Source organism: Acomys minous, assembly GCF_964271855.1.
Source record: "Acomys minous genome assembly, chromosome: 19".
In the NCBI taxonomy this organism is placed as follows: Eukaryota; Metazoa; Chordata; class Mammalia; order Rodentia; family Muridae; genus Acomys; species Acomys minous.
This window is the reverse complement of record NC_140499.1, coordinates 36,404,356-36,431,705: the sequence shown is the minus strand read 5'-3', so window position 1 is coordinate 36,431,705 and position 27,350 is coordinate 36,404,356. Positions and strand designations below refer to the sequence as shown.

The following is a 27,350-nucleotide window of genomic DNA, read 5'->3' as shown; positions in this document are numbered from 1 at the left end:
TATGTAACTGTACTGCTTTATAGAAGAGAATTTAATACAGAGTGTCTAATAAAATCTGCAGCAATGACAAAAACATCATGAGAGGGTGAGTTCCTCTTTCACCACATAACACAGAAGAGCAGTAACATTTAGGAACCTAATTAGAACACACACACACACACACACACACACACACACACACACACACACACAAACAGGAAATCACCTTGTTCTACTGCAATTTTGCAAGGAGTAGTGGCAAAAGTTTAAAAGCAAGATAAAATGTTAGGTAACATTTAATCAACCTTAAGGCTAACACCCACATTTAGAAATTTCCAAACTACTCTGCCTGTGAACATTAGAGGCAAGTAAAAATGAAGTTGCTATTCTTTTCCAAATTACAAACCAATTCATCTAATGCTTAAATCTGTATGTAGCTCACCATATATTAAACTTAAAATGTGTAGATTCACATAGCTACTTGTATAATCATGGAGAAACTCCATGTTGATTAAACAAACACTTGCTGCATCCTGGTATTCCAGGCATTCAGATTAGACAAAAGATTTTTAACACTGATTATAACTTTGCATTTGTCTGTTCTTTTGTTCATCTTTTTTTTCTCTCTTATTCTTATTCTACCAGTTCTGACACAGATCACATTCTGCAGATGAGGTCTCTGCCACTTTCCTCAGTGACCTGTGCACAGAAACTGTTCCTAACACTCTTACTTGGTCCATGTTGTAATCTTAACACAACCCTCCTTTGATATCTAAGTGAACACCAGAATATCAGGGTAAAAACTCATTCTCCAATTTGGAGAAATAGAACTACATGGATCATGATGGGGAAAAGTTGAGGAGGCTGCAGACAAGATGAATGGAAAAGTCCCATATGTGCATCCTGGAAACACCAACTGTTATTTAAAATATTTGGTTACTTTTGCTTTTTTTTTCTCTTCTCTCTCCTATGAACTGCATAGAACACACATGCAATTTGATGAACTTTATCCTCATTCCCATCGACTCAGGTTAGCTCTGTTTACCATCAAGTTTTCAAAACCGGAATTATAATCAGAGAAAAATAAATATAAAAAAGCTTTTAAGTGTTTAATTCTGAAATCATAGTTTTCATTAATTGGAAAGAATTGAAGAAACTATAAAATTAATTTTTGAATGGGTTAGTAAAAACATAAATATGAACACATGACGTGCAGGCCAATAAAATTTACCTCAACAGAATCAGAGGGGGAAAAAAATGAGAAAACCTAAAAGTTATTTTTGTTTGTTGATCTAACATCTGGCTGTCTCTTACTAGCACAAGAGAGAGCAAGAGAAGGAGAGCTGTATTGGAAGAGACTGTGGATGAGTTAGGTCCAAATTGAGAGGAAAAACAGACTCGCGCTCCAATATTTCAGAGAACTGCTGGCAGCATAGATATAGAAGATTCCACAACAGACTCACAACTGCTGACAAAGTCAAAAGTCTTAGAGTAAGTAGAATTCTGACGTAGCCTTCAAGATTCCCAGTTACTGAGAGATATACGTTATCTAACATATTCCTCTGTGAGGAAATTCTGTAGACAGACGGGATGAAGTGTTTAAAGCAGGGGCCTTCACATTAAGTGACAAGGTTAGTCATGAAGGATTTAACCGAGCCCCACTTAGACACAACAGACACAGCTGAGAGGGGAAAATGGAGGCCATGTGAGAATCTCTTAATTATTTCTTGAAGGTGAGAGTGTCAAAATGGCAGCCTGTAAAGGGGGCAGTGTGTCTGTTTTTAATTTAGTATCATTGCCATGGCTTCTGCACAACATTAAATCTCCTATGAGCATTCATCAAGTATTATTCTTTTCCGTAGTATTGCTTTGGCTCAGCAGGATCTTCTGTTCCCAAGGAATTTAAGGGTTTTTTTTGGAGGGGGTGTTTTTTTTTAACCTATTTCAGTGAGAAAGTGCACTGGAATTTTTTTTGGATTTCGTTGAATCTATAGTATGGTGTTGTATAGTGACTTTTTTTCTCAATATTAATTATTGATATTCATAGACATGGTTGCTTTTTTCCATTTTCTAATGTCTTCTTTATCATTTTAAGGTTTTGTACACTCTATAAAATTCTCTCACTTCCACTTTTTATATGACTTACACAGTAGTATCTTTTCATGCTGTCAATGGTTTCCCTAATCTATTTCTCAAACTGTTTATCTCTTTTATAGAGGGAAGTTACCAATTTCTGTATTTTAGTTTTGTCTTCTGTAATCTCTTGTATGTACTAATTGGTGTCTTCTGATAGAGCATTAGGCTCACTCATGTGAAGAATAATGTCACCTGCAAATAAGGAAGCTATTCACATCTCTTTTATTTGCTTATCTCACCTTATTTCTATATCAGAGACATTGAGCACTATATCAAATAAAGTGGATAAATTGTACATACTTGTCATTTTAACTCAAAGTTCACTATAAATTTTGCACATATAACGTTTATTATGTTGAGATATGTTCCTTCCCATTTGAATATTACTCTGAATAATGATTTTTGTCAAAAAGCTTTTTCCACATATATCTAAATATTTATATGATTTTTCTTCTTTAATTCACTTATGTGACTTACAATACTTATTTGTTTATGTATATTGAACCATCCCTGTATATCTGCAATGGTGCCATTTATGGTGAGTGAACTTTCTGATGTGTTCTTGAATTTTGTTTACACAAATTGTGATAATATTTCGTTGTGGGTTTCAGTTTGTCATTTTATTTTTATCATGAAATCTTTAATGGTTTTGGTCCCCAGACAATACCATGAGCTACTTAGTCTTTGCTAACTTGACACAAACAAGAGTCAACTGGGAAGAGGAATCCTAAGTTGAGGTAATGTCTCCATCACATTGGCTTGTAGCTATGTCAATGAGACATTTTTCTTGGTTAAGAATTATGAGAAGACAGACTACTTTGAGCCATGCCATTCTTGGGCAGGAAGTCTTGGGCCATGAGAAAGCAACATGGCCAAATGATGGAAAGCATGCCAGTAAGCATCATTCCTCCATGAGCCCTCATGTAGTTCCTGCTCCAGATTTCAATCTTGAGCTCTAGTTCTGGCTTCACATAGTGAAAACTGTAACTTATACATTAAAATAACCACATAGAGTCATATTTCTTTCCATCAGTTTTTTTTTCAGAGCAACAAGAAACAAACTAAAGTAGAAATTTCCACCTGTGAGTTGGATATTTCTGTAGTGCTACCACGGAGTGGTGAGTTTTAGAACTCTGGGATTAAAAAGTGTCATTGATTGTTCACTAGTTACGGCAGCTTGAGAGATAGGAGATGGAAGTCCAGATGAAATAAATTTGACTCACAAAGTTTCAGTGAGGAGCAAATACTATATCAGAGTCATTTATGTTATATTTTGATTAACAATCTGTGGAGGCTATGCGTGTTGTGGGGCCTGGGGACCTGGGTGCCAGGAGCCTGTTTTCTCTCCAGGTGCATGGTGGTCAGATAAAGGAACTGTTGGAAATTTTTTCTAGGAGGTAGAAAATCTTGGTAGGACAAATAAATTGGAATTCTCAGCAAATGACAGAACTTCCTGGAGGAAGAATGGAGGCTCACCATGCTACCCTATGCCTGACAGAGGAAATAACCTTTGTAGATAGTGACAACATTGAAAATAAAGAGGGTGTAAGTTTAGAAGCTACAATGCTTGCGTATGCCTCTACTGTTTACACAGAGCATAATTCTAAATATGCGAGACTTATTGATGCCCAGGTCATTCATTCAGAATATGTTTCTGCTGCCTATGTTCACATGTCCTTATACCTAAACATACAAGAGATACCTTGAGGCTTGAGGATGAGCAAGCAGTGCAGTTAGAAGATGGAATCACTGCATTTATTCACCACACTTCCAATCATAGTTATGACAAGCGCTCACCACAGCAGTTCAACTGGACGATGGGACAACAGCTTACATCCACCATGCAGTGCAGATCCCACAGTCTGATAGCATCTTAATGATTCAGGCTGATGGGACAGTGGCAGGGTGGCACACTTGGGATGCCACAATTGACCCAGATACCTTTAGTGCTTTGCAACAGTATGCAGCCAAGGGGTCCACTGATGGATATGAAAGTGTGACAAGTACAGGAATGATTGGAGAAAATAAGCAAGAGAAGAAACTGCACATTGTTTTACAAGGACATGCTAAGAGAGTAACTGCTAAATCCCAACAGAGTGAAGAGAAGGCATTTCAGTGTAAATATGATGGTTATGGAAAACTCTATACAATAGCTCACCATCTTAAGGTCTATGAGTTCTCACACACAGGAATCTGGTCTTACTAGGGTGAGCATTCAGATGGTGGGAAAGTATTTGCAATTGGTTATGGATTTAAAAAGTCATTTCAGACCTCCTAATGGAGAAAAGCAATATCAGTGTTCAGAAGATAATTGTACAAAAGCTCTCAAAACTTTAGGAGACCCTCAGGAACACATCAGAACCCATACAGGAGAAAGGCCCTTTAAGTGTACTATTGAAGCTGCGGTCAGTTGTTTACAACCTCAAATATCAGAAAAGTGCTCATTAGAACACACATAGGAGAAATACCTTATTACTGCACAGAATCAGGATGTTAGAGAGCATTTGCCAGCACAACTAATTATAAAAATCATGTGAGGATACACACAGGAGAAAAGCCATAGGCCTAAACTGTTCCAAGTGTGAGAAAAGGTTTACAGAATATTCAAGTTTGCAAAAACACCCTGTTGTTCACACTTATTCTAAACCATACACTATAATCACTGTGGAAACACATACAAACACATATCTGCACTGACAATGCACAAATTGATAGCCCACAATTAAACAGAACCCATTGGCAAGGAGCAGTAAGGCTTCTTTGTGCCTCCCCCAAGTCAAGGGGATGGTGTTCTTTAAGGGTCCCAGATCACATATGTTACAGGTGCAGGAAAGGACACTGTATCTACACTAGTGGTACAGTAACCTAGTCTGGGTTGAATCAACAGCTTACACCCACATCCCAAGATGGGATTAAACATGTCACTGTATCTCAAGCAGACATGCAGGCCATTGGGATCACCATCACCATAGTAACACAGGGTGGCACATTCATCACAGTCACTACTCACTCAGGATGTAGTCATCCCTCAGCAAGAAAACACTCTGCTGCTATGGTCACAGGTGATGGCACAGAAGGACAGTAGACTGCAACTGTGGCTCAACACATTGCAGCATTCTATACAGCTTCTTCAGAAATGGAACACCAACCACAAAGACATCATTCAGTAACTAAAGAAACCACACCTCTGACCTTAGTGGCAACATCCAATGGCACACAGATTGCAATTCAGCTTGAAGAGCAGCCATCTCTGGAAGAAGCTATCAGAATAGCATCTAGAATCCAACAAGGAGAAACTCTAGGGCTAGATGATTAATGCTCAGAACCACAGAGCAATGAAACAGGAGGAAGGAGCCTTTCATCTCCTTTGGCAGAAATCCCCAAGCCCTGCCTGGCAGAGCAGAAGCTCCATTCCTGAAGCACTGTACACATTTTTTTTGAGAGAGAGGAGAACATTTTCTTCTTGATACTTTTGTATACATAGCCCCAGGAATAAATTACTTAAGTAATTCTTTGCTTATGAGGAGGTGGGAAATGAGGGCACCTCATCAAGTATTGATGTTACTCTTTATTGTATGGCAGACTTCAGGAATTCACTCATAAGACCTGAGATGTCTGAACTGGGTCAAAATGAGTTTGCAAATTACTCTGAAAAACAAAACAAAACAAAAACAAAACCTGTGTTGAAGTTCCTACATGTCAAACAATCACAACTAAAGAGCCATAGTTCACCAAGTTGAAATTTGGTGCTACCTATATTTCAAGCTATAATAGGCTTCCAGTTCCAGGTGAGGAGACATGTATGTCTACCCCCGGGTCTTCCCAGGAAACCTTTCTAAATCCTACATAGCCGTAAAATACAGAGTACTTTCAGAGTATGTCCAGGAGAGAGATAATGGCTCATGTGGCAAATGAATTTCTCTCTTTTTGCAGAAACTTCACATTTATTTTCCTATTGTCTCTAGCACTTGGCACTTACAACTCAAGCATGTGTCCATTTTTCTCCATTCTCATGCACTTGATTGATTTGTTTTATTTTTCTGATATTAGCAATTATGTGTGAGGTAAGGTAAAATATTAAGGTAGTTTTATTTTGAATTTTCATCATGGATAAGAATGCTCAAATTAAAAAGAAGTATGTTTTCTTTTATTGGAAACAAGTTTTTCATGTGACATATTCTGGTTATGGTTTAACCCTCTCAGTCCCTTATCACCTCCCTACCATCTCAATCCATTCTCTTTCTGTCTCTCCTTAGAATTAAATGAAAGGGGTTTCTAAAGAATAACAATACAATATAAAAAGATTAAATAATAACAAACAAACATGAATAGAAAATAAACAAAATGAAGGAAGAAAGCACAACAAAAACACAAGAAACAGATACAGATATGTACTCAAAGACACTCATTTTCACCTTCAGGAATCCCATAAGAAACACAAAACTAGCAGCCGTAATATGTACCCAAACACTCTTCCTCCTTCATCTTCTACATGGTTCTTGGATCTCTGAGGGGATGGATTTTACGGACACATCACATTTAGAGATGAGTGTTCCACGATCTCTCATGTTCTGTCTATTGCCTGCATCTGGGCCTCTGTGTTTGTTCCCATCTTCTGGAGGGTAAAGTTTCTCTGATAATGGCCAAGCACACACTGAGCTCTGAGTATAATAGAATGTCATTACAAGTCAATTTAAAGCTATGTTCATTTAGTATGACAACAATATTTTGTTTTCCCCTATGTCACTGGGCTCTTGGTTTGCACCAGCTCAACCTCTCCATGTTCAGTGAGTTCAGGGTAGATACTCTCTTCACTTGTAGGGCCTGCCCAGAAGTTTGTAGAGAGCAAGCAACAAACCTTGGCAACAGTTTGGCTTGTTTCGGGACTCACATTGGACCCATTTGTTCAACAATTCCATTAGACGTAACCCATTCCCAGTACTGAAGTATAATTTGTGGTCGAGAGATGTCCAGTTAGGTCTCTGTCTCCTCTATTATTTTGGCAATTTCATTGAGATCACCATCATGTATGTATAAAATTCAAGTAGCTCTACAGTAAGTGGATATTTATTTTTAGGTATTCTTCCCTTGTTCCCCGTTTCCTCCCTGTCCCCTAATTGACCCTACTATTTCAGTTCTACTCTTATCCACCTATAATGGTGTATTCTAATTTTCTTTCTTTAGGAGCTCTGTCCCTCCTTCCAGGTATCATCCTTTACACCCAACTCTGTGTGATGCTGCAATCTGTAGCTTGCTTTTATTGAGTTAATAGCTAACCTCCACATATAACAGCAAACTTGTCTTTGGCTCTGTAGTTACCTCACTCAGAATTTTTTTTTCTAATTCTATCACTTTACCTAGGCATTTTATGACTTCACTATTTTAAAGACTGAACAATATTCCACTGCGTAAATATACCATATTTTCTTAATCAAATCATCACTTGGCAGACATATAAGTTATTTCAAATTTCTGGATGTTATGAATAAAAACCAGCGATGAACATTGTTGATCTAGTACCCGTGTGGTAAGATGAAGTGTCTTTTAGGTGTATGGTTAAGACAGTACAGCTGGATCATAAGGTGTAGCAATTTCCATCTTCTGAGCAACTGCCACACGTATTCTCACAATGGCTATACAAGTTTTCGCTTCCACCAGCAATGGCTGAGAGTTTCCTTCATTACACATCCTCAACAGCATGGGCTGTCATTCGTTTCATTCATCTTGTCATTACTGACAGGCATAGGATAAAAACCTCAAAATAGTTTTCATTTGCATTTTATTGGTTATATGTATGTTGAATATTATTTTAGTGCCTTCCCAGCCATTTGAATTTCTTATTTGAGAATTCACTACTTACATTTATAACACGTTTTTATTGAGTTATTTCTTTTCTTGATATTGTGGGTTAATTATTTAGCCCTTTATGTATTTTGCATGTTAGGTCTCTATCAGATGAGTAGTCAGGAAAATGTCCTTTCCCATTTTAGAGGTTGACAATTTGTCCTAATAACAGTGTCCCTTGCCTTACAGGAGATTTTTCTTTTTGTGAGGTCTCATGTATTGTTGATCTTAGTGCCTGTGCTAACAGTATTCTGTTCAGAAAGTCTTCTCTTTTTCTAATGAGTTAAATTTCTATTTCCTACTTTCTTCTCTATAATGTTTAATGTTTGGGTCTTTGATTTATTTGGGGTCTACCGTTGTGCAGTGTGACAATTGAGTTTGGTTTTATTTGAATTCTTCTACATGGAGCCATGCAATTTGACCAATACCACTTGATGAAATTGTTGTCTTCTCTTTTTTTTTAGTGTGTATTTCTGGTTTCTTTATTTATGTCTTGTTCTTCCATTGACCAACAAGTATGTTTTGTGACAATACAGCATTCTTTTTATTGTTATTGTTATTACTATGTTATTCTTTAGCACAATTTGAGATCAGAGATTGTGATACCTCCAGCAATTCTTTTATTAGTAAGATTATTTAAGTTATACTGGGTTTTTGTGTTTCCATATGACATTGAAAATTGTCTTTTCAATTCTTTGAAGATTATGTTCAAATTTTCATAGACTTTGCATTGAATCTGCTTATTACTTTTGGTAAGCTGTCAATTTTTTCTACATTAATCCATTAGCATGATGTGAAGGAGAGATAAACCTATTTTTTAGGATTCCAAGTGCCAGATCAGAATGATCTTGTGAGAGAACAGGTGAGGTTAATTCACTAGAAGAGCAACCACCTCATGCAGGAGCTTAATTGTTGCCCACTGAAAAGATTCCATGAATAGACTCTGGGAAGAGATATATAAATGAGCCCAGAACTGGAGGTGGAGACTTTTTGGAGACTTGGCATAGATTTGGCTGTTTATCACCTCATTTCAAGATGCTCCTAGAGAAAACCACTCAAGGGAAGGCTTCAGGGCTCCAGCTCCTGCTGAGGTTCTGGGTTCTGGTTACTCTAGGTTCCAGCAGAAGAAATCCTGTGCTCACACCCAGAGAATTGTTCCTCAGAACTGATATCCTTAAGGTTTTGTTATTGTGTCCATTAATCCTCATTTCCTATTGTTTTGGTTAATTGGGTTATAAGTGATGTATGCTCAGTCACTAAATTGTTAATAAAATATATTGATTAAGAAAATTGAGCCTACAAGTGGCACCCAACGTGCTTTGGACATCATGAGAAACTTAACTTCTAATGATGTGGAGGAAGATAATGGTTTTCAAGAGATAGTAATGCTTTTTCAGGGTGTTGGCAAAATCACAGCTGCTGTTACAAAGTCCTTTCCTGTCTTATACCCAGATGGAATTTTTTGGTTTTGTTTTTGTTTTTGTTTTTGTTTTTTGGTCTTTTTACTGTATAGTATACTTAAAAGGTTTGGAAGAAATACTGATAAGATGCAAAAACTGGAAGAGTCAATAAGCTCTATCCTTTTGGAAAGAATTACTGACTTTACTGAACAAATGGGCAAAATGCAGAAAAAAACTGGAAGGACTGGAAAAGCAGAAGGTACTTTTGGTTAAAAAGGGTGGAGAAGGTCAGAACCAGATGAAAAGGAAGGCAGACAAACCAAAAGGTCTTTGGAGGAAAATGACCCGGTAGAGGACACCTCCAGAGTCGCCCAGACACCTTCAGCTTTTCCTGTCACTGTAAGACATGTGCCAGCGCAAAATGCTGCTGAGGGTTATGACCAAATGGCCTGGTGTCCTGTAGGCATGATGGATTTAAAACATTTTAAGGAATCTGTCATCAAATATGGTATGCACTCTGCCTTCATTAAACAAATGTTAAACAACTGGGCCATGCAGAATAGACTTGTTCCCCAAGATTGGAAAAATTTAGTTTCAGCGGTATTGGAAGCAGCACAACAGTTACAGTGGTTATCATGGTGATGAACAGAGGCTGTAAGAATGGAACAAGAAAATAGGACCTAAGGAATAAATATTAATAGAGATCAATTGCTTAGTGAAGAACAATATACTAACTTAAGAGAACAAATTCAACCTGAAGATAGAGCGATTGAACAACATCTTAATGCAACCTTGAGATCTTGGGAGCTGGAAGAGGAACCTGGAAAAACAACTATTCCATTTATTAAAGTATTCCAAGGACCTCTGGAACCCTTTACAGAATTTTTGCAGAGATTAGGATCTGCTATGGATAGGGTGTTGCCAGATTCTGACACCAAACAGGCATTAAAACGTATCATAGCTTATGAAAATGCAAATACTGAATGTAAGAGGGCGCTTAAACCTTTAAAGGAAAGAGGTGCTCCATTAATGACTGGGTAAAAGAGACAGTTAATATTAACTCTCAGGAATATCAAAATAATATTGTGGGACAAGCTTTAGCCAAAGAGCCTAGATATTTGTAGGCAGTTTCCTCAATCTATCATATACCATTACATGGATGATATTCTGCTAGCTGATTCTGATCCTAGTGTTGTGGAAAAAATGTTTCAGGAAGCACAAAGAATCCTCCATGCTGGGGATTACAGATTGCTGTGGAAAAAAATATGAAGAGGAGATTCAATTACCTATTTAGGCTGTAAAATAACTGAACAAAAAATTTGACCACAAAAGGTACAGATCCCTAGAGATCAACTGCAAACTCTTAATGACTTTCAATAATTATTGGGAGGCATTAACTGGTTAAGGCCTACAATCAGGTTAGCTACCTATGAGTTAAGTAACTTGTTTCAAACATTACAGGGGGATTCAGATTTAAGCAGTCCAAGGTGTCTAACCTCTGAGGCAGAAAAGGAGTTAATTCTGGTGGAGCAAAAACTTCAAAAGGCGTATGTGGATAGAATTGATCCTGAACTTGGTTGCATTCTGGTTATTTTGCCTTGAAAACTTTCTTTTACTGGGCTTCTTATGCAAAGGGATGACAGAATCATAGAATGGATATTCCTGGCAAATAAACAAAGCAAAAAATTGAAAACATACATAGAGAAAATTTCTGAATTGATCACAAAGGGAAGAATAAGGTTGTGCCAATGGTCACGGATGGACCCGGCAGAAATTGTAGTGCCTCTTAATGATTCTGAGATTATGTCATTATGGGTAATTAATGAAGATTGGCAAAAAGCTTGTAGTAACTATTTGGGAGACATTAACAATAGATACAAAAAAAGCAAACATATACAGTTTACAAAAAGAACTAATTGGATCCTTCCAAGTATTGTAAGGAGGTCACCCATTCAGGGGCATCCACCTTCTTCACTGATGCAAGTAAATCAGGTATGGCTGGTTATAAGTCTGATAAAATAACTAAGGTGATTAAAAGCCCGTTTATATCAGTTCAAAAATCAGAATTATATGAAATCCTTATGGTATTGTTAGATTTTTCTGAATCTCTTAATATAATTACTGGCTCTCAATATGCTGAAAGAGTTGTTTTGCACATAGAAACTGCTGAATTTACTCCTGATAACACAGAATTGACTACATTATTTATAGAACTGCAACAGGTCATCAGAAGCATTATCATTTGTGTATTATTCATATTCGATCCCATACAGGTTTACCAGGTCCGTTGGCACAGGAAATGAAGAGACTGACAAATTATTGATAGGTAATGTATTAAAAGCCTCAAAAATTCATTTAAAAACATCAGGTCAATGGTAAGAGGTTGAAGAAAAGATTCTCTATCACTTGGCAACAAGCCAGAGAAATAATTAACAAGTGTCCTACATGTTTTTTATATAGTCAAATACCATTACCTGCAAAAATTAACCCTAGAGTTAACAAAAGGAATGAAATTTGGCAGATGATATGTTTCATTTTGAAGAATTTGGAAAAATGAGGTATGTGCATCATACCATTGATACATATTCAGGATTTCAATGGGCAACTGCCTTAAGTTCTGAAAGGGCTGATGTGTGATTATTCATTTACTGGAAATAATGGCATTTATGGGAATACTTGCACAAATTAAGACTGACAATGTTCCTGCATATGTTTCCCTTAAGATGAAAACTTCTTCATGTATTATAATATAAAACATGTTACTGGCATGCCTCACAACCCCACAGGACAAGCAGTTGTGGAAAGAGCTAATCATACCTTAAAAGAAATGCTTATTAAACAAAAGGGAAGGGTAAAGACACCCAGGGACTGATTAAATAATGCTTTGTTGACTATAAATTTTCTTAATGTTAATGATGAAAGGATGTCAGCTGCGGAGAGACATTGGGTGATAGAAAAAAACTGAGGAGCTAGAACAAACAATATTCTACAAGGATTTGTCCAGCATGAAATGGAAACCTGCAATAGTTTTAAGATGAGGTCATGGGTATGCATATGTTTCCACAGGGAGTGAAAAAATATGGCTACCAACCAAAGTTATAAAGATTAGATCTGACCATATAGCAAGTGAATCTTAAGAGCTACCTGGTTCTTACAGCTTGACATTGTTTCATACAGCTTGGAGAACTAATGCCCTCTTCTGGCCTGTTAGTGTGCATGCAGGTAGGGCCATGTATTATTTGCAAAAAGCAGGACAACGCTGGAGATGAAGCAGGCAGCCTGGGTGATTTAACCACAAAAGCATGCCCATGGTGCCTCGAGCAAGGTGCCTCAACAGATCTTTCCTTGAAAATTTATATATGTACTAACATACCTATACTAATGATTTCAAAAGTTTGCTTACTTTCAGAGAAAAAAAAAGGACAATGATGAAGACCACATGTCTGCCCCTGGTGCTACTGCTTCCTCTTGAAATTGCATGCATATTAACAATAAAACGACTAGCCAAAAGGATCGATCCCAAAAAGACTGGACAAAAACAGATACAGCTAGCTTTTCCAGCGCGTGGCCAATATATTATTTTTCTAGGGTACCCAAAAAACATTTTTCTCCTAAATAGCATAAAGTAATTTTGAGAACACGACGCCCCCATTCCTAGTAGGTGGGGTGAGTGTTTTTGGTGGGTTACCAATGCTCATTTTTGACTAAGGGGGTTAGTTGCCTTTAATAAAAGTTTCATTTGGGGATTTCTTTCTTCTATCTTTCTTTCTCTCATCTTTCTATCCCATCTAATATTAAAGAAAAGGGAGTAAGGAAGGGAGTATATAGGTTGAAGGAAGAGAGGATATAAGTTTATAGAATAAAAAGTAGATTATTGAATCTACTAGCCTCAAATAATTTGCATTGGTATTCAAATATTTCACATGGTATTGTAGATTGATGGAAATTTATGATTGTTTTCCTTTTTCAATTTTTGCTTTATGTATTATATATGGTATATTAATGGAAACTTAAATTGTATATTGTATGTTGGTATAAACATAAGATCATTTTGTTTGACATTTATTTAATGTATTATACATGTAAAACTTACTTGAAAAGGTGAAAAATAGCTGTTATAACTTGTTCAGGATGGTTGGAAATAGAAATTGGTACTTGGTCACTTATAAATCTTACTAGATCCTAAATTACTTAATTAAAGAATAAGCTTTATTTAGTTGTTTTTGTATATGTTTTCAAAGAAATAGGTAGGTGATAGATAGATAGATGGTCTTCAAACACTTCAGAGATCTACAGAAAATGGCATTTAATAATAAAGGGCTTTTATGACAGAGAAACATTCATTCCTGGTAGCGTCTCCAGTCTAATAATGCGGGCATCAAGAAATGATAGGGGCAGATGGCCACTGGACTGAGGAACTTTGCTTATTTCTACCACTGATGAGAGAATGACCGTCTGATATGATCAAGCCTGATACTGAGACACTAGCTGCCCTGCCTTGCAGCGATTACGTGGGCCAGTCCTTCAGGATTCAGGCTTCAGAGCAGACTGTGAGATGCTTTGAGCTGGCTGAAGGTGGGATGCACCTACAATGGAGAGAAACTTGTGACAGTCCAGAAATAGTCTGTCAGATGCCTTGGGCTGGCTGGCTGAAGACTGGATGCCCAGACAATGGAGAGGAACTTGTCACTGTCCAGAGAGTCAGCTCTCTGTCTTATCAATACTTTTGGAAGTTGCTTGCCTGCACTTCATTCATATTAGATAGTTTTTCCTTCTGGGGTCTCTGATGGGGTGGAAAACTAGATAGCCACAGTTTTATTATAGGTTTAGTTAAAAAAGAACCAGTAGTATAGGATAGTGGCATAATTTCTTAAAAATTATTAACTACAAATGGACTAGTCCTTGTAAATGTTGACTTAATAGGCAATTCTTAGCTTGTTATATATAGCTTATTTTATTAAATAGAAAGGGAGAGATGAAGGAGAGATAAACCTGTTTTTTAGGATTCCAAGTGCCGGATCAGAACAGTCTCATGGGAGGTTAATTAACTAGAAGAGCAATCACCTCATACAGGAGCTTAATTGTTGCCTGCTGAAAAGATCTCATGAACAAACTCTAGGAGGAGATAGATAAATGAGCCCAGAACTGGAGGCGGGGATTTTTTGGAGACTTGGGATAGATTTGGCTGTTCATCACTGCACTTCAAGATGCTCCTAGAAAGAACCGCTCGAGGGAAAGCTTTGGGGCTCCGGCTCCTGCTGAGGTTCTGGGTTCTGGTTACTCCAGGTTCCAGCAGAAAAAATCCTGTGGCTCACACCCGGAGAATTGTTCCTCGGAACTGATATCCTTAAGGTTTTGTTATTGTGTCCATTAATCCTCGTTTCCTATTGTTTTGGTTAGTCGGGTTGTAAGTGACATTTGCTCGGTCACTAAATTGTTAATAAAATGTATTGGCTAAGAAAATTGAGCCTACAGTGATGTTTCCATATTCTAACTTTTTCTTCATTTTCTTTTTTTTTATTATCTTGAATTTTTATCATATGAGTCTTTTACTTGCTTAGACATTTCTGAAAGTATTATTTGAGGCTAATATATAATGTGTTTTTCCACTATTTCTATCTAAGTGCATTTGTTATTTGTATTTAACATGGCTACTTGTTTTTTAAGATAGTCTTTTATCTAGCCACTTTGCAGAAAGTGTTTATCAACTATACGAGATCCCTGATGGAATTCTTAGAGCCAGGAATTTAAAATATCATATCATCTGCAAATAAAGGTACTTTGACTTCTACCTTTTTAATTTTTATCCTCTTTTTGCTTTCAGTTGCCACACTGTTGTAGCTAAGATATCAAGAACTATAAAATAGGCATGAACAGAATGGTCAGCCTTGTCTTGTATGTAATCTTAGTGCACTGTCTTTGAGTTCCCCATCTAGGTTGATGTTGACTATGGGTTTGTTGTAAATTGCGTTTGTTATGTTGAGCTATGTCTTCATACCTCATACCATCTTTCCAGGACTATTATCATAAAAGTGTGTGTATTTTCTCAAAATCATTTTCTGTATCTAATGAGACAATCATGTGGGTTTTCTCTTTCACTCTATTAATAGTATGTACTTAGTTTATCAATTTACATATGTTGAAATGTCCTTTAATCTATGTGATGAAGCTTACTTGATTGTGGTGGACGACCTTTCTGATATGTTCTTGGATTTGGTTTGCAAGTACTTTATTGATAATTTTCCCATCTATGTTTATAAGGGAACTGTTCCGTAATTCTCTCTCTCTCTCTCTCTCTCTCTCTCTCTCTCTCTCTCTCTCTCTCTCTCTCTCTCTTTTGGTGTGACTTTAAGTGGTTTAGGTATTAGTGTAACTCTGTCTTCACAAAATAAACTAGTAAACATTTCTTCTGTTTCTATGTTCTGAAATAATTTGAGAAGCATTGCCCATTAAAATCAGGAACACACAAGCTTTCCCACTCTTTCTATATTTATTCAATATCATCGTTGAAGTCTTAGCTAGATAAATATGACAACTGAAGTTAATCAAAGAGATATAACTTTGAAATGAAAAAGTCAAAGTGTCATTACTTGCAGATAATATGATAGTATACAAAGTAACCTAAAAGTTCCCCTGGAGAACTTCTACAGATAATAAAAACACTTTCAGGAAAGTAGCTAGACTGAGCGCAAAACTCAGTACAGAACATTTTTCACAATAACCTCAAATGATGTAAATACAATGGGGCTACTCTAATCAAGCAAGAGGAAGAAATTTATGATTAAAAAATTCAAATCATTGAAGATGTCAGAAGCTATAAAGATCCTTTATCTTTATGGATAGATGGGGTTAACTTAGTAAAACTGGCCATCCTAACAAAGTTAATCTACAGATTCTGTGCAATCCTCATCAAAATTCATCACAATTTTTCACATAATTTAAAAGGAAAATTCTGAACTTAACATAAGACAAACAAACAATAAAATCCAACTGCATAACTAAAACTTTCCTGAACAATAAAATAATAACTATTCATTGTTTCAATCAATGTGTACATGAGAGTTATAGTAATAAAAACCACATGGTATTGGCATTATAACAGCCACATTCATCAATTGAATGGAAGTGAAAACACAAATATAAATCTACATACTAATGGATTTTTGATAGAACACCCAGAAACACATACTGAAAAAAAAAAAAGACAGCATCTTCAAAAAACAGTGATGGATAAGCTGGATGTATGCATGTCAAAGAATGCAAATAGATCCATACTTTTCACGATAGCAAAACTTAAGTCCAAATATATCAAAGGCCTCAACATAAAACCAGATATACTAAGCATGAAAGAAGAGAAATGGGGGAATATCCTTGAGCTCATTGGCAAAGACTATCTGAACAGAACACAAATAATGAGTGTTCTAAGAGAAACATTTAATAAGTATGGCATTATGAAACTGAGAAGTTTCTTTAATGCAAATGACACCATCATTAGGACAGATTACAACCTAAAGAATGGCAAAAAGATTTTACCAACTCCACACCTGATAGAAAATTAATATCTAAAATAATAATGACCTAAAAAACTAGATACAAAAAATATTCCATAATCAAATAATACATTTTAAAAATTGAGTACAAATATAAACAGAATTGTCAATAAAGGAAAAGTAAATGGCTGAGAAACACTTTTTTTTCTTTTTTTCTTTATCTTTTTTTGTGTTTTTTTCTCCTTTATTAATTTATTCTTGTTACATTTCAATGGTTATCCCATCCCTTGTATCCTCCCATTCTTCCCTCCCTCCCATTTTCCCCTTATTCCCCTCCCCTATGACTGTTCCTGAGGGGGATTACCTCCCCCTGTATATGTTCATAGGGTATCAAGTCTCTTCTTGGTAACCTGCTGTCCTTCCTCTGAGTGCCACCAGGTCTCCCCCTCCAGGGGACATGGTCAAAGGTGAGGCACCAGAGTATGTGAGAAAGTCATATCCCACTCTCCACTCTACTGTGGAGAGTGTTCTGTCCATTGTCTAGATCTGGGTAGGGGTTTAAGGTTTACCACCTGTATTGTCCTTGGCTGGTGCCTTAGTTTGAGCGGGACCCCTGGGCCCAAATCTGCCTATCATAATGTTCTACTTGTAGGCTTATAGGACCCTCTGGATCCTTCTACTTTGCCATTCTCCCATGATTCTCTCATCTATGGCTGAGAAACACTTAAAAGAATATGTAAAAGTTATAGCCAACAGAGAAATGCAAATCATTTGAGATTCCATCTTATACCTCACAGAATGGCTAAGATCAATAACGCAAGTGACAACTTAGGGAGAATTGGATGTGGAGAAATGGCAACACTGCTCCTTTGCAGGTGGTCATGCAACTTTTATAACCACTATGTAAATCAATATGGTAGTTCCTCAGAAATTGGTGAATCAATCTACCTCAAGGCCCAGCTCTACCATTCTTGGGCATATACTCAAAAGCAGGATAATCCTACCACTATCAAAAGAACATTTGTTCATCAATGTTCATTTGTGTTCTACTCATAATACCCAGAAACAGGAAAATACCTACCTCTCTTTCAACAAAAGAATAAATAAAGAAAATGTGGTACATTTACACAATGGGGTATAACTCAGCAGTCAAAAGAATGGCATCATTACTATTGTAGACAAGTGGGTGAAATTTAAAAACAAATTGTCCTAATTAAGAATGAAATAAGGGATAACCAAGTTAAAATCTCCCTGGGATGGGGAAATAGAATAGATTTTATCAGTGGTCTGAGAACAACGAGAATTGGAGGGCCAAGAAAGGAGAAGGAGAGGACATGTGTTCGATAGAGAATTTTAGGGAGAGACAGATGGAACTGAGGGACATTTGAAGCACTTCCAGAAACCCATTGCAGTAGAAATGTCCTAAAATGTATGAAGGTGATCCTAATGAATACTCCTGATAATAGAAAATACTGAGTCTGAATCAGCCATCTCTTGTTACACAACAAAGCATCCAATAGCAAGACTTGGCTGCACTCAATTAGGTCCTAAAGAAATCCCCAACAACCCAGGCTGTTACTAAGATAAGGGACTGTTCTTCACAAATTTGACAGTGGTGCCCTTCGCAGAGGACACCTTCCAAATACAGTTCATTTATTGCACAAGGAGAAGTACCAACTTTGAGCCTTCATCACTACATTCTAGTGTCTTTGGTGACAGAAAGAAATCTGCAGGTTACCAAAGGAGAAACATAAATACCAAGCCGGCCACAACACTTTTGACCTAGGGAAATGGTAACAGAACATGTAGGAGTAGTCAATCAGTGTTTGGTTTGAATTAAGGCTACTCAACGAGATGGAATCCATACCTGACACTGCTCAGGTAAATAAAAACCAAAGAATAGGTAACCCAGAGATCTAAGGTGAAGCCAAACACCACTTGTCTTTATTAAAGTATGAATATAGTGACTTCTAAAGATATTCTGCTACAATCATAGATCAGTGACTTATTTAGTCTTCATCCATGAAAGTTCTTCCAGCAACAAAAGGGAATAAATGCAGAGATGGAAAGCCAGACATTATGTGGGTTATCTTAATAAGATTCTCTCCCTCAGGGCTCAGTGAAGAGGAGGCCGAAAACATGTAAGAGTTACTTACACAGGAGACCAAGGCCTTCTGAATCAACTAGGCAAAGCTCATATGAACCCACAAACATGAAAGCAGCAAGCACAGCACCTACATGGGTCTGAACCAGCTACAGCTTTCGTCTTAGTATTTTTATGGGACTTCTAAGTAGACTGTATGAACAAGTAGATCTCTGATTCTTGTGCCTGCTTTTGAGGTCCTTTTCCTTCAAGACTGCCTTTTGTCCAGAATTAATGTTATGGGTTTTCCTTTATCCTGTTATGTATTTGTAATATGTATACGTGTGTGTGTGTGTTTGTGTGTGTGTGTGCCATGTTTTGTTTTGTTTTGTTAATTTTTTATTAATTTATTCTTGTTACATCTCAATGGTTATCCCATCCCTTGTATCCTCCCATTCTTCCCTCCCTCCCATTTTCCCCTTATTCCCCTCCCCTATGACTGTTCCTGAGGCGGACTTCCTCCCCCTGTATATGCTCATAGGGTATCAAGTCTCTTCTTGGCAACCTGCTAACCTTCCTCTGAGTGCCACCAGGTCTCCCCCTCCAGGGGACATGGTCAAATATGAGGCACCAGAGTACGTGTGGAAGTTATACCCCACTCTCCACTCAGCTGTGGAGAATGTTCTGCCCATTAGCTAGATCTGGGTAGGGGTTTAAAGTTTACCGACTGTATTGTCCTTGGCTGGTGCCTTAGTTTCAGCGGGACCCCTGAGCCCAAATCTGCCTATCATAATGTTCTACTTGTAGGCTTCTAGGACCCTCTGGATCCTTCTACTTTGCCATTCTCCCATGCTTCTCTCATCTAGAGTCCCAATAGGATGTTCTCCAATGTTTTGTTTTTTATCTTTTAGGAGCCTGATCTTTCCTATTAAGAAACAGAAAGTGGGTGGACCCAGAGGAGAATGGATGTGGAGATGAACTGTGTGGAGTACAGGGGGGGGGAAGTTTTCATCTGGATGTATTGTATGAGATCAGAAGCTATTTTCAATAGAGAGGAAAAATGAAAATAAAACAGAAGGGTAAAATAAAAAAAAAACAGATAGGATTAGGGTCAGGGGAAAATGAAAAAATAAAACAACAGAATATAGACCCACACATACATTATGTAGTTTGACCAAGTAATCTTCAACAAAGATGATAAGAACATGCAGTGGAGAAGAAATAATCCTTGATTAAAACTGCTCAGGGAACTTCTACATCTACTTGGACAAAAAGATGGAATTGTCCTCTTATTTCATATATGAAAGCCAACCCAAGACTTAAACAATAAAAAGCTATAAACATTCCCACAGTGTTTTAAAACCAGTATCTTATGTGATCACAAGGAGTAAAAGTTTTTATTTTGAATTTTTAAATTGTTATTTAAATTTGCATGTTTTTATTTGTTTTTATGTTATGCATATGCATATGGGCATGAAAACATAAAACAAAGCTCATTTGGACAGAGGACAACTTCATAAAATCAGGTTTTTCTTTCTATGTGTATGTGACTTTCTGGGATTGAATTCAGGAGAATCTTTATCACTGAGTCATCTTGTTCACCAACTACTGGTGTTGAGATAACTTTACAATTTCCCAGGAATCAAAATGGCATGAATTTAATAGTTTTCTTTGATAGGATCTGAACATTTATCCAAAAATATTCTCAGGATATTTGTGAAAAACATGTTTCCCTTTTATTCTGTGTTCTTTCTGTCTTCTTACTCACAGTTACCTTACTTTTAAGTTAGCCAACTGTGTCTTCCTTGCTCTCTCAGTCTGTGACAATGAAGTGAGGATTCATAGTCAGGCCTATTTATGGATTGCCAAAGCTACTACCTAGGGTGTGTTTCAAAACAGCTCATGCTATCAATCAAATTCCCTTAGAAGGTCACCATGTGATAGATGTTAGACCTAAGATACATCACACCTTATAAAGTTATAGGTAGCAAACTGCCCTAATCACCATCCATAGTGATGGCCCCTAATATGGATGAAGGACTAGATTTCATAGTGACAAGCTCCAGACAACAAAACCCATTAACTTTCTACCTTTTCTAACTTATGTCAGTAACCTGACAAATATAGTTCAAAGTTCTCTGTAATTGAAGTACAGACAAAACGGACATATATGTGAGATATATTGGGCCAGAAGGCTGGAGATGATGTTCTAAACTTGTAAAGAGTCTTGAGTGACTGTTCAGGCAGAAACCTGACTCTGTCATCTTCTCACTTGGGAAGCTGCTAACTGGCAACCTCTGTATACTCAGGTAATTAATTTTATTCCTCTGATGGGGTTTAAGACCAGACAGTTTAGGTTTAAAATTAAGCTTAATTGTTTAGAGGCTAAGATGTTTTTAGCTCTAGATAGATATTTTAAGTTGACAGCAATGAGATATGATAGATATTGATTTACATTCAGAATTTTAGCTACACCACGATAAGAAAGATGTTTTCTTCAATATTGCCAAATACAAATAACCTTTCTTTCTTTATTTCTCTATTTATTTCTTCTTACTTTCTTTCTTCTGTCTTTTCTTTCTTTTTTCATTTCTTTATTTCTTTCTGCTTCCTTCTTTCTTTCCTTCTCTTTCTTCTCTTATTAAGTAATTTATTTATTGTCTTATCATCCAAATCATAACCCCCTCCCTCCTCTCCTCCCAGTTCCACCCTCCATCCCTCCTTTCCCAGCCTGACTTCCCATTCCTCAGAAAAGGAAAGCCCCCAACCACCCCAGCTCACGATGTTGCTTCATACCTGAACATGTCTTATTCCCCTGTGGCCTGGCAAGGTAGTGTCTCCAAGGGAAAGTTGACAGAATACAGGCAATAGAGGCCATGTCAAAGACAGGCCCCATTCCCCTTACTAAAGAACTCATATGAAGCATGAGCTGTCCATCTACCAAATCTGTATAGGGAGCATAGGTCTAATATATTCATGGTCCTTGGTTGGTGCTTCAGTCTCAGCAGGCTCCTCTGAGACCTGGTTATTGGTTCTCTTGGTCTTCTTGAGGAGCTCCTGTCAGCTCCAGGTCCTTCTATTTTTCTGACCACTTTTCCACAAGACTCTTTAATTTTCACACAATTTTGCCTGGAGTCCCATTTCTTTCAAACCTCTGCAGGGTGGAGTCTCACAGAGGACAACTCTGGTAGGCTCCTGTGTGTAAGCATAGCAGAGTATCATTAATAGTGTTAAGGGTTGGCAGTCTTCCATGGGGTGGTTCTTCGGTTGGGTGAGACATTGCTTGGACATTCCCTCAATCTCTGCTCTATCTGCTTTATCTTTGTCCCTACATATCTTGTAGGCAGGGAGAATTTGTGTCAAAGTTTTTGTGGGTGAATTGGTGTTTTTGTGTGTGTGTGTGTGTATGTGTGTGTGTGTGTGTGTGTGAATCTTATATAGTTAAAGAGTGTCTTCTTCAGTCTAAATGGCCTGTGCTCCTAGGAATCTCAAACCCACACACCTATAGAAACTTGATTTTTGACAAAGAAGTCTGGTTTTCATTCATTCGTGTATTCACTTTTTTAAGCATAACAAAAGATAACAGAAAATGAATAAAAGTGAAAACCATCACACTGATGGTTAGGCAAGATGAGCCTACAGGAAGAAAAGAGCTCGAGAGGGGGCACAAGAATGAGAGACCCATTTGTTTGCACACTCAGGAATCCCAGAAAAACACTAAGCTAGAAGTTGTAAATGCAGAGGACCTAGCATAGAACTGTGCAGGTCCAGTGCATGTTGTCTCTGTGAGTTCATAAGCTTTACTCATGTGGGTATAGAGGGACTTGTTTTCTTGATGCACTCCCTTTCCTCAGGCTCTTACACTTACCTTTTGCCCTCTCTTATGCAGGGCTCTGTGAGCTCTAAGGAATAGGATTTATTGGAGACATCAAATGTAGGCTAAGTGTTCTAAGATCTCTCTTGCTTCATCCTATCATAACAATACTCATTCAACTATTCATTGCTGTCATGGCACCAAATATCCTGTGAGTGAGTGGCCTGCCTTCTTTCAGGTGGAAGGATGTCCACAACTCAAAGGGCTGGAACGGTGGAATACTATCCCAGCCTTAAGGTAAGGCAGAATTCTAAGGGTATTCTGAGGGACAGGAGCCCAGGATCATTACAGCTCCTTGGTAGACAATGTCTCAAATGTATCCTCATGCATGGGAGCTCTGAAACCTCATGAGTCTGAGAAGTGGCCTCCTTAACAGAGATGATGCAGCTCAAAGGAGAGGGTTGCCCCAAACACTGGAGAGCTGAGGAGCCTTGGAGCATGAGCTCTGCTCTTTCCCCAACCTCTGCAGGTTGTCCCAAACACATGAAGAACTGAGTAGCCTAGGATCCTGAGCTCAGTTCATTTTCCGGGGGATGCAGCTCCCAGGGCAGGGTTTCCCCAAACACCTGAGTATCTGAGGAGCCTGGGAGACTGAGTTCTCCTTCTCTAGCCTATGCAGCTCCCAGGGAGGGATGCCCCCAACCTGAGGAACTAATCACCCTTGGAACTTGATCTCTGTTCCTTCTCTTGTTCTTCTTACAACAATGTCACAGTAGGCAATATATCCCTTAAGAAGAGAATAAGGTATCATGTCACAGTGCTATGGGGAGGTCAGTAGATAGCAGAAGGGCCACTACAGCTTTGGGATGAGCCACCAGGGCTTTGGGGCAGACTACTATTTCTGCCCCCAGGCAAAGGCTTGGTGCAGAACATCAGGGCTTTTACCTCAGCAAGAGGGGGTAAGGTGGTACCAGGCTCAGTGTCACCCCTAAGGCCCTTTCCTCTCATGGCTGAGGCAGCTGACTGCTTTGGCTCCAGGCTCTCTCAGCTGTGGTGGTGGAAGCTTTGATCTAGTCAAGGCCAAAACAGCAGAGTTAAGAAATACCTACAACCTTCCTAACATACGCAACAACATTGATTCTGACTTAAAATGAGGTTTATCCAAAGTACAAGTCATAATTAAAGGCTGTAGCAGCTTTCCAATCGGTCTCTCCATAAGTGTGTTTCATCATGCCCAGCTTGCTTACAACAGTTTTGACATATAGTAATAAAAAGGAGCAGCAACAATGAAAATAATAAAATAGCATGTCAGAAACCCATTCAATTGGACAAAAACCACTTGGTACATGTCGAAAACAATATTATTAACTGTCTTGCCTTACCATACTACTAGTATTATAGCATGACAGAAAAGACAAAGAATAATTTATGTAGATAAGAAGAGCAGAAGAAAGTAGTAGATCATTTTATGTATAACTCGTCTTTAGATGGAATGGGAAGTGTCCTAGGTTTGCAGGTCTAAGGAGCCTTTTCGCTTTCATTGTCTCATCCTACTCGCTTCAGGAGAGAGCCTACAGTGGGCAGTAAAGGGCCTTTACTTAGGCAGCACATGTGTTTCTACAGCAGTGCCATATTCACACATGGCTGCACCTGCAGCCCTCCACAAGAAAGTGTGGAATCTGTTTAGGTCAAGGGCAGGCCCTCATCAGAAAAGTTAACTTATAAAGAATGAGAGGATTAGTTGAAATCTCAACACCACATCACAAAAATATATCTGACCTTTCCTACACAATAGGTACAATGTCTTACAGGGTCATAAGAAAAATTAGAAAAGAATGTTTTCCTAAAAAGTGTTAATCCTTCCCAGTGGCTTTAAGCTGGGAGTTTTCTGAATAAAATGCGGTGTCTCAGAACATTCAAAGAAAAACTACCAGTGAGCATAACAGTGAAACTTAGGCCAATGCAAATAATAGCTTTTCCATGTTTAAACAAACATGCTGCTCAATTGAGGATGCCCCTCCTTGTGGTACCTGAGGAACAGAAAAGCTATGCTTCACTTTCACCTTTTTATGGTTCATTGAAATATAGAAGAAACTCATGAATTAAGTGGAAATTAACCTAGGGAAATAGATAGTTCAGCTGGTAAACCCTTGATACGACATGCCTAAGAGCTGAAGTCTGAAGTCAGACCTGAGAATAGTGGGGGCCAAGCCTCCTGTGCTAGGGTAGAGAAAGAAATGTCGCCTGAGTTTACTTGACCATTTACTCTACTAGATGATTCTTGTGAGCTCCAGGATCAGTAAAAGTACTTGTGTTTAAAATATATATATAATTTTGAAGGCTGAATTGTTTTATCTAGAAAATTCCAATCCAACAAATGTTACATAGTGAGACCCAAGAAAATAATAAATAAATAAAATAAAAGATGAAAAAGAAATGAGGTAGTGGCTGACCTCCACAGACTTGAACAAACACACACATGTATATGGAAATGCAAAAACAGACACACACTTACATGAACAGGAATCTGTATAGACACACTAAAGCAAACACACAAAACCAAAGGAATTAAGTCTATCACACTTTTAAAATATGGAGAATGATAGCATTCTCAGAATTATTTCCATTCCCACAAAATTTCCATCACAAAAGACAAAGAGATGCCAATAAATTAACAGGCTAACATGACGTAATGAGAAAATGTAGATAATGTCTGGATTTTCAGGTATCTAACTCTATTATGGGTCATACATTTATTTCTTCAATGTCCTTTGTGCTAAAGCTATATATTTCCTAAAACCACTGTCCTTTCTTATGATAAACCCCAAAATAGTGGCTTCTAGTCCACAGAATCCCTGTGACTTATTATTACATGCCATTCTTCATAGGGCATGAATAAAGATTTACAGATGTCTTTCTTCTGCTCATACAAAAACCAGAGAACTAAAATCATAAAAAATTTTTTCAGTAAGACATATTATATAATTTGCTGTTAATGATGGACATGTTGCCAAGCTGCCGAAATAGCTCAGCAATTAGGAGCACTTGCTGCTTTTACAGAGGAATCAAGCTTGAGTCCAAGAACCTACATAGTGGCTCAAAACTGTCCTTAACTCCAGTTTCTACAGTGTGTAGATCCCTCTTCTGGCCTCTGTGTGTATTGCATGCAAATGGTGCACAGACACATGCAGGCAAAAACACTCATACACATAAGAATTATGAAGTTAAGTAAAAATTAAAAAGAAAAAGAACCCAAAGAGATGTTGCATATATCTGTGTAAAAATATCAGTACAAATGTAGTTATGCACTATCTGTTAAACAGAATTGAAGAACACAGATGCTGACTTTTCTAGTGCCTATGAAGAATATTAAACTCATTTATCAAATAATGTCAGTCCTTAAACATCATGGAATTTTTTATTTCCCAAAATTCTCACCCCTCTCAAAAGGAGCCACATCCTTAACGAGAACTGACTCTGGCTCCTGACGGCTAGTCCACCCTTCAGCAATGTCCAAACATCTAAGAATATATGGGCAGGACACACTATTTGATGGATACCATGATTAGTTTTTGTTACTCAGCACAAACTAGAGTTATCTGAGAAGAGAGAGCTATTTGAAAATTCTCTGTAATATTGGCCTGTGTCAGACCTGGGGAATGTTTTCTTAACTAGTGATTGATGTGGAAGGACATCTCCCATTGTGGGCAGTATACTCTTGGGTGGATAGTACTGGATAGTTTAATAAAGTAGACTGAAAAAGCCAGGAGGTTCAAGTCAGGAAGCAGCATTTGACCAGAAACTTGAAAGTCTCTTAAAGGCTCTATGAGGATCATTGTGTGTATTTTTAATTAAGATCCACGAAAGTGAAATTTTAGATATCCTGGGGCAGTCAATAGTGGTTTCTTGGGATGAAGAGTTATTGCTCCTAAGAGGAGATTGGAATTATTGAGTTGAATCTTCTGTGAATTGGTTCCTCAGGAACAGCACATAGAGGTTGTGGTCCAATTGGGGCCAAGGTTGTACCTTGTGCTGGCAGTTGAACTTGGTAATATATCATTTCCACTGTGCTATTGAGTTCTGAAGAAATGGCAGGGTTATGGGGAGCACCTAATGCTTGGCATGCAGCCTGAGAGTTCTGGAGAGGCTATTAATGAATTTGAAATCTCAGTGGAAGTAGAAGCCCAAGGACTGAAGGGGCTTTAGAAGGAGGTTGAGTCTTGAGACCATGTGGCAGTGTCAGAGTCCCTGAAGACAGCACAGGAAAGGCTCTCTTGGTGACTGTTCAGACCAGTTACAGTGGAAACCACAACACTTTGGAGATGTCAGTAACATGTGGTTACCAAGAACAGAAACAGCTATGGACTTAAACCACCTGAGACTATTTAAGGTTGTACATAGGCTATGTCAAGCCCCCCGGAGCGACTTAAAACACCTGAGACTATGCAACATTGTACATAGGCTGTGGCAATCCCTCCGGAACCTACCTAGTGACTCATGGGTGTGTGATACCAAGTTTTACCGTGCTGGACTTTGATTTTCTTTGGTCTGATTGTGACGGTGCTCTGATTCTTCCTTCTCGGAATACGAAAATATTTAACTAA

The 27,350-nt window shown here is 37.9% G+C and overlaps 1 pseudogene across 1 annotated transcript; it reads left to right on the top strand.

Moving 5' to 3' along the window:
* The first annotated feature begins 3,540 nt into the window (after nt 1-3,540).
* Nucleotides 3,541-5,560, top strand: LOC311590048 (zinc finger protein 143-like; annotated as a pseudogene). Its single transcript has one exon. The product of its transcript is annotated as a zinc finger protein 143-like (transcript).
* Nucleotides 5,561-27,350: the final 21,790 nt, after the last annotated feature.